Source organism: Musca autumnalis, unplaced genomic scaffold (assembly GCF_047663935.1).
Source record: "Musca autumnalis isolate F117 unplaced genomic scaffold, ASM4766393v1 scaffold_1, whole genome shotgun sequence".
In the NCBI taxonomy this organism is placed as follows: domain Eukaryota; kingdom Metazoa; phylum Arthropoda; class Insecta; order Diptera; family Muscidae; genus Musca; species Musca autumnalis.
Genome location: NW_027411644.1, coordinates 96,083,110 through 96,090,841, shown reverse-complemented (window position 1 = coordinate 96,090,841; position 7,732 = coordinate 96,083,110). Strand labels below are relative to the sequence as shown.

The window sequence follows — 7,732 nt, the reverse complement described above, 5'->3', positions numbered from 1 at the left end:
GAATGAAAATAGGCTATATCATTTTTTGAAATTTCGCGTTGATCTGGAGATATAGCATCAAAACCGGAGGTACCTCCAAAAAATTTAGATTTTGTATGCAAATATCTTTAGAACTATTGCAGATACAATCTCCAAATTTTGTATGTGTGACGGAATTTGATGTAGAAATAAATTTACGACATTATATTCAAATCGGTTCAGATTTGGATATAGCTCCCACATACATATATTTTCGGCCGATTTCCTTATTTTATGTACCAAACATGCTATTTATGTCCAATTTCAATGAAATTTGGAATGTGTGACGGAACGTGGTCTGGAAATAAACGTGCCAAGTTATATCAAAATCGGTTCAGATTTGGATATAGCTCCCATACATATATATTTTCGGCCGACTTCCTTATTTTATGCACCAAACACGCTATATATGTCCAATTTCGCTGAAATTTGGAGGGTTTGACGGAATTTGTTCTAGAAATAAATGTGCCAAATTATATTGAGATTGGTTCAGATTTGGATATAGATCCCATACACATATATTTTCGGCCGATTTCCTAATTTTATGCACCAAACACGCTATATATGTCCAATTTCGCTGAAATTTGGAGGGTTTGACGGAATTTGTTCTAGAAATAGATGTGCTATGTGTCCATATATATTTTCGGCCGATTTTCCGCATTTGATGCACCAAACACGCTATATATGTCCAATTTCGCTGAAATTGGGAAAGTGTAACGGAATTTGGTCTAGGCATAAATGTGCCGAATTATATCGAAAACGGTTGAGATTTGGATATAGCTCCTGTATATATTTTCGGCCGATTTCCTGTATTTTATGCACCAAACTCGCTATTTATGTCCAATTTCGGTGAAATTTGGAATGCGTAACGGGATTTGGTCTAGACATAAATTTGCCAAATCATATCGAAATCGGTTCAGATTTGGATATAGCTCCTGTATATATTTTATGCCGATTTTCTGTATTTGATGCTCTAAACACGCTATATGTATCCTATGTCGCTGAAATTTGGGATGTCTGACGGAATTTGTCCAAAAATAAATGTGCCAAATTACATCGAGACCGGTTCAGATTTGGTGTACATATGTCCAATTTCACTGAAATTTGGAAAGCGTGACGCAATTCGTTCTAGAAATAAATAGGGCAAATTATATCGAAATCGGTTCATTTTCGGATGATTTTCTGTATTTTATGCGCAAAATATAAATGTGAGACGGGATTTGGTCTAAAAATAAATTTGACGAATTATATCGAGAGCGGTTCATATAGGAATATAGCTACCCATATATATTTTCGGTCGATTTCATGTTTTTGTTACGTATGTTCAATTTCAATGAAATTTTTAAGACTTAGCAGTCAGTAAAAGTCATCACTATTCACAGAAGTACTTATAGTCGGGAAGGAAGTGACCAAGGCTACAGCTATTAAGTATCATGTCTTTGAGAGACTTCTTAAGATTTTTATTTATGTTTTATTATGATATATATTACGAATACTTATAGGCCGAAAGGCTTTCGGAGGAGTGTTACCTCCTGAAACATACAAAAATACCATAGTAGCTCTATAACAACCCTGAATAGGTATATAACGCCTTCATATCTCCTATATTTATTCGTTAAAATATTAAAAACGTTAAAATAATTATGGCATTCTATTATATTTTATCGTAGTCGGGGCAGCAAAGCGCACCGGGTTCAGCTAGTCTTTATATATAAAACTCAATTGTCGTTTGTTGGTAATTGAATCAGTTGAAAACGGCTGGAGCGATTTGAATAATTTTTTGTGGAAATGTTAGTCATAGTCCAGTTTAGGTTTTTATGCAAAGAAAAATTGGCCACGCCCACTTTTCTGCCATCTTTTATAAATATGTTATATCTACGAAACTACTCAACCGATTTTCCTGAAATTTTCAGGGAACGTAGAGTGATGGCCCCCGTTGAAATAGGCTACATATTTGGTTGAATTTCGGATCGGGCGGGGTACCTCCCCTATGCCCTATTTTTGTAAAATGCAATATTTGCAACAATTAAAAATGTATCGCCTTGAAAATTTATTTCCGAGTCAATGGCGATTGTGTCTCCGACCTTACGTGCTTATTTGGGGCATTAAGACTGGACAACGCCCACTTTTTTAAATATGTTATATTTACGAAACTACTGAATCGATTTTCCTGAAACTTTCAGCGAATGCACAGGGTTGGTCCCCGATAAAAATAGGCTACATATTTTTTACTCTCGGATCGGGCGGGTACCTCCCCTATACCCTATTTTTGTAAAAATGCAATATTTGCAACAAATACGAATGTATCGGTTTGGGAATTTATTTGCGAGTCAATGGCGATTGTGTCTCCAACCTTACGTACTTATTTTGGGACTTAAGATCCGACCACGCTCACTTTCTAATTAGGTTATATCTACAAAACTACTGAAGGGATTTTCAAGAAAATCGCGATTTGTCTAAACTTTTAAATGTTTTAATAGTATACAAAAGTTGTTTAACATACAGAAAAATTGTCCCCGTGCACTTTTATTGTACTGTTGGGTAATTTCATTTTCGAGTTTAAAAGAAAAATGTTTATTGTTTTGAAAAAGTTTTGAATTTTGACAGTTTTCAAAACTGTTAATTTTTGTTTGCACTTTTTATCAAGGAACACAAACAAATTATACGATCCAGTACCAATCACACAAAGTCATAAACTGTTCAACTATCAAATTGTGGATCAACTTAATCGTGCGACGAAAAATAAAATAAGATTAATTGTAAATTGAATACAATTGTGAATTTCAAAAAAAAGATAAATAATATTTTTAAACGGTGGTAAGTTTTTTGTAATTAGAATTCCATTGTAAGTACATTGCAATCGTTTCGTGAATTGAAATAAGTTACATGGTTTTATATCAACAAAATATATAGATTAACCTGTGGGTTTTGAAGTTATTAGCGGTTGCAAGGTAAGAACAAAGTGAATAAATTCACTTGCGTTGTAACGCCGCCAATAAGAAGGAGCAATTTAGGTCGCAGAACTCGCAATGCTTCAAATCAACAATATTTTCGATCTACTCAAACTGCGGAGCAACTGCAAGAGCGAAATGAAATTGAACGAAATCGGTTATCACAAACACGTTCAGTACGTAGACGTGAAGGACGCGAATGTGTCAACGAAGCAGATATGCATCGAATGAACCACGATAGGTCAGTAGAATCGAAGACAAACAAATATTGCGTTCAATACTCATCGAGCTGCATTCCATTACAATAGGACAATTGATTACAGTGCTGACCAATTAGTTGCTATTGGTTCGATGAGCGTTGTATGTCCACATTGTAACGCATTGAAATATAGGAATGAAACTCCTGGAATGTGTTGCGCAAGTGGCAAGGTAAAATTGGCACCGTTGATGCTACCACCAGAGCCATTACGCTCATTGCTTTCTGGAACAGGAGCACAGTCCAAACATTTCCTGACACAAATCCAAAAGTACAACAATTGTTTCCAAATGACTTCATTTGGCGCAACAAATGTTGTTCAGGATAATTTTATGGCTACTTTCAAGGTAATTTCAATACAATCACAGTATTTCGTTTTGTTAATGTAAATCAATGCACCAACAATTGGCGATGTTGCTATTGTCATAGTTGGTGAAAATTTCGAATTCCGTGATATTGTTCTACATCGACGAAATAGTCAGCTACAGCGTGTGCAGAAAACCCACCGATCATATGATGATGCGTTTGGCAAGGTGAAGACGGTTATGATTTCTCGATCAAAATGATAAATCCGCTTACAGGTGAATAGCAAATCTATAATTTCTCTAATATAAAATTTATTCATTTTGGCACTACATTTAATTTACAGGCGCTGAAACCAACAAAAAGTAAGTTCAATGAACTATTATTCATATAGACTGATGATTCGTCAGAATGAAGACAATCACATATTGAAATGTCGTCGTTTTTTCCACGAATATGCTGTCGATATGTATGTAAAAATTGAGACAGAACGACTTAAATTCATCCGATTGAACCAGAAAAAACTCCGTTCCGAAGAGTATATTCATCTTCGAGATGCCATAAATGCGAACGGAAACGCCCAGAATATCGGCCGAAGGACAATTCTTCCGGCAACGTACATCGGAAGTCCGCGACACATGCATGAATATGCACAAGACATGTCGTACGTTCGACAATACGGCACAGCAGATTTATTCATAACATTCACTTGCAATCCCCAGTGGATAGAGATTCGGCAAGAGTTATTCCCTGGCCAATCACCCTCCGACCGCCATGACATCACTGCAAGGGTCTTCAAACAATAATTAAAATCACTGATGGATTTCATTGTGAAGCATCGCGTGTTCGGTGAGACGCGCTGTTGGATGTATTCAGTGGAGTGCCAAAAACGCGGATTGCCACATGCACATATTCTGATTTGGTTTATTGAGAAGATAAGACCAAATGAAATCGATGATGTAATATCAGCTGAAATTCCTGATGAATCAGAAGATCCAGACTTACATGAGGTTGTTACTATGAACATGATCCATGGCCCCTGTGGATCGTTAAATATCAATTCTCCCTGCATGGTCGACGGAAAATGTTCGAAGCGTTTTCCTCGACCATTAGTAGCAATAACCGGAAATGACGGTTACCCATTGTACCGTTGTCGTTCAACTTCGGACAATGGAAGATCTACAATGGTAGAAGTGAATCAGCAGGACATTGAAATTGATAACAGTTGGATTGTTCCGTATTCGCCACTACTCTCCAAAACATTCAAAGCACACATCAACGTCGAATCTTGCCATTCTGTTAAATCCATCAAATACATATGCAAATATGTGACCAAAGGCAGTGACATGGCAGTGATTGGAATAAATGCGGAGAATTCCAACGATGAAGTCACTCAATTTTAAATGAGCCGTTATGTTAGCAGTAACGAAGCACTTTGGCGCATATATTCATTTGCCATTGACGAAAGACATCCACCTGTTGTTCATTTAGCCGTGCATTTGGAAAATGGTCAAAGAGTATACTTTACTGAGGATAACGTATTACAACGAGTTGATCGACCGCCTTCTATAACACTGACCAGCTTTTTTGAACTGTGTCAGAATGATGAATTTGCGCGAAGGCTTCTATATTCCGAAATTCCAATGTATTATACCTGGAATAAATCAGCAAAGAAATTTCAACGACGAAAGCAAGGAAATTCAGTTGCAGGTTACCCCAATTTATTTTCCACCGACTCATTAGGTCGAATTTATGCAGTCCATCCAAGAAACGATGAGTGCTTCTATTTACGTTTGCTGTTAGTCAACGTACGTGGCCCAACATCATTTCAAGATTTGCGTACTGTAAATGGTGAACTGTGTGACACATATAGAGAAGCGTGTCAGCGTTTGCGATTGCTGGAAAATGACTCTCATTGGATATACACTCTCGAAGATGCAGTGCTTTCGTCAAATCCTCATCAAATACGAACACTATTTTCCATAATTATCTCAACATGTTTCCCATCCAAACCAACTGATTTGTGGAACAATTACAAAGATGCTATGTGTGATGATATTTTGCATCAGATTCGTATAACAACATCAAATCCAAATTTACAACTGAGCGATGAAATGTACAACGAGGCTTTGAGGACATGTGCTTGATGATGTCCAACAAGCCATTATCTGACTTAGGCATGGCAGCTCCCAATCGCCCGATGCACCACGCATTCAATCAAGAGTTGCGACGCGAAAAGCAATATGATTGCGATGCCTTAAGGGAATTAGTTCGAACGAGCGTTCCTCTGTTGAATCGAGAACAAAAACGTGCGTATCACACCATTATGCAGGCTGTGAACAATGGAACTGGGGGATTTTTTTTCTGGATGCTCCCGGTGGAACTGGAAAAACTTTTTTGCTTGCGTTGATTTTAGCAACGATACGCTCAGAGAATGATATCGCACTTGCACTAGCTTCATCAGGAATTGCAGCTACGTTGTTGGAAGGCGGTCGAACTGCCCATTCAGCACTCAAGTTGCCATTGAATGTGCAAATCAATGAAAATCCAACATGCAACATTTCCAAGAACAGCGCGATGGCCAAAGTTTTGCAACAAAGCAAATTGATCTTTTGGGATGAGTGTACAATGGCGCATAAAAAGTCTCTAGAGGCTTTACACAAAACGATGCAAGATTTACGAAACAATCAAAACCTGTTTGGTGGTGCAATGATTCTGTTGGCAGGTGATTTTCGTCAAACATTGCCAGTGATTCCACGCTCAACTCCAGCCGATGAGCTTAATGCATCCTTGAAGTCGTCCGTCTTATGGAAACACGTCAAGAAACTCAAATTGACTGTGAACATACGTGTCGAGCTGCTGAACGATCAAAATGGAGAAGTATTTTCAAAAATTTTGCTGGACATTGGCGATGGCAATATCTCTGTTGATATTTCGGCCGGTTGTATTCAATTTCCAGTCGGCTTCTGCCAGTTCACTAAATCAAAATCCGAACTCATCCGAAAGATTTTTCCAAACATTGCACACAATTATAAAAATCATGATTGGTTAAGCGAACGTGCTATATTGGCTACGAAAAATATTGATGTCGACGAATTTAATTTTGAGATTCAATCTGAAATAGATTCTGAATCTATGACGTACAAATCGGTGGATTCTGTTACTTCCCAAGACGAACTATCCAACTGAGTTTTTAAACTCGCTAGAGTTACCCGGATTACCGCCTCACAACCTCCAACTGAAAGTCGGGTCGGTAATCATAATGTTACGAAACATAAACCAACCACGTCTTTGTAATGGCACCAGGCTTGCGGTTAAAAAACTGATGAATAATGTAATCGAAGCAACAATACTTAAAGGAAAGTACAAAGGTGAAGACGTATTGATACCTCGGATCCCAATGATTCCGACGGACATGCCATTCGATTTTAAACGCTTGCAGTTTCCGGTAAGGCTTGCATTTGCAATGACAATTAACAAGTCTCAAGGGCAGTCATTGAGAGTTTGCGGCATTAACCTTGAAAATCCATGTTTTTCGCATGGCCAATTGTATGTCGCCTGTTCCCGCGTGGGAACACCATCAGCATTATATGTTTTCGCCCCAGATAACAAAACAAAAAATGCAATGAACGAGCTAAAGAACCGAAAAAATTTTTCTTTTTTTGTTGGTTACCTGACCAGAGATCAAAATGTAAATAAAACACTATACTATTTATTGCACTTATTTTCAAATCAAATGTTAAATAAATATACCTCAAACCATCTTACAATTATTGGTGATTGTACCATGCCCCAAACCTATATAACAAATTATCACTACAAACGTTGTTTTTTCACATTTGCAATAGCTTTCTACAAAATTAAGAGCAGAACAGAACAACGTCTGTCGGGTCAGCTAGTATTATATATAACTTTATTTCATATACCATATACATACATTAAAAGTGGTTTGTGCGCCACCTTTTTCAATATTCAAATGGAATAAAAGTTATTATAGTCAATAATAGACAAAAGGTCATGCCATCATGCAACAGGAAATAATTTTTTTTTTTCAAAATATTATGATTTACAAAAAAAAAAAAACAATTTTTTTCAAAGTGGTTTCTGTGTGGCCTCTTTTAATACTTAAATGGAATAACCATTACGTAAGGCATTATTAGGCAAAAGTTCATTCCCGCTGCAGGAAGTAATTTCTGTGAAAAAA

At 37.1% G+C, this 7,732-nt stretch overlaps 1 pseudogene; it reads left to right on the top strand.

The window, feature by feature from the left end:
* Positions 1-4,346: 4,346 nt before the first annotated feature.
* LOC141394264 (uncharacterized) lies at positions 4,347-6,717 on the top strand (annotated as a pseudogene).
* The last annotated feature ends 1,015 nt before the right edge of the window (positions 6,718-7,732 follow it).